This window comes from Myotis davidii, unplaced genomic scaffold (genome assembly GCF_000327345.1).
Source record: "Myotis davidii unplaced genomic scaffold, ASM32734v1 scaffold861, whole genome shotgun sequence".
Taxonomy (NCBI): Eukaryota; Metazoa; Chordata; class Mammalia; order Chiroptera; family Vespertilionidae; genus Myotis; species Myotis davidii.
In genome coordinates, this window is record NW_006291401.1 from 179,698 (window position 1) to 179,963 (window position 266).

The window sequence follows — 266 nt, forward strand, 5'->3', positions numbered from 1 at the left end:
GTGACTCTGGGCTCACTTCAGTCATCATTATTAATTTTGAGCCTCTGACATAGAGAAATGGAAAGCTCCCTTTGGTGTCCAAAGACACTGCGGAAAACTATTTCATGCGTGACGGTGGCAGCAAGGCCCCCACGGACTCCAAGGACGCAGTGCTGCACCAGCTGCGAGGGTACCGCCCCGGCCACCAGCTACTGCGTGGAGACCTGCGTGGAGGCGCGCCCGCGGGGGAAGTATACACCAAGGACCACGCAGCGCGCTCCACCGCG

The 266-nt window shown here is 59.4% G+C and overlaps 1 pseudogene; it reads left to right on the plus strand.

Annotated features, from left to right (window-relative positions):
* Positions 1-266, plus strand: part of LOC102762459 — a 25,911-nt pseudogene that overhangs the window by 21,532 nt on the left and 4,113 nt on the right.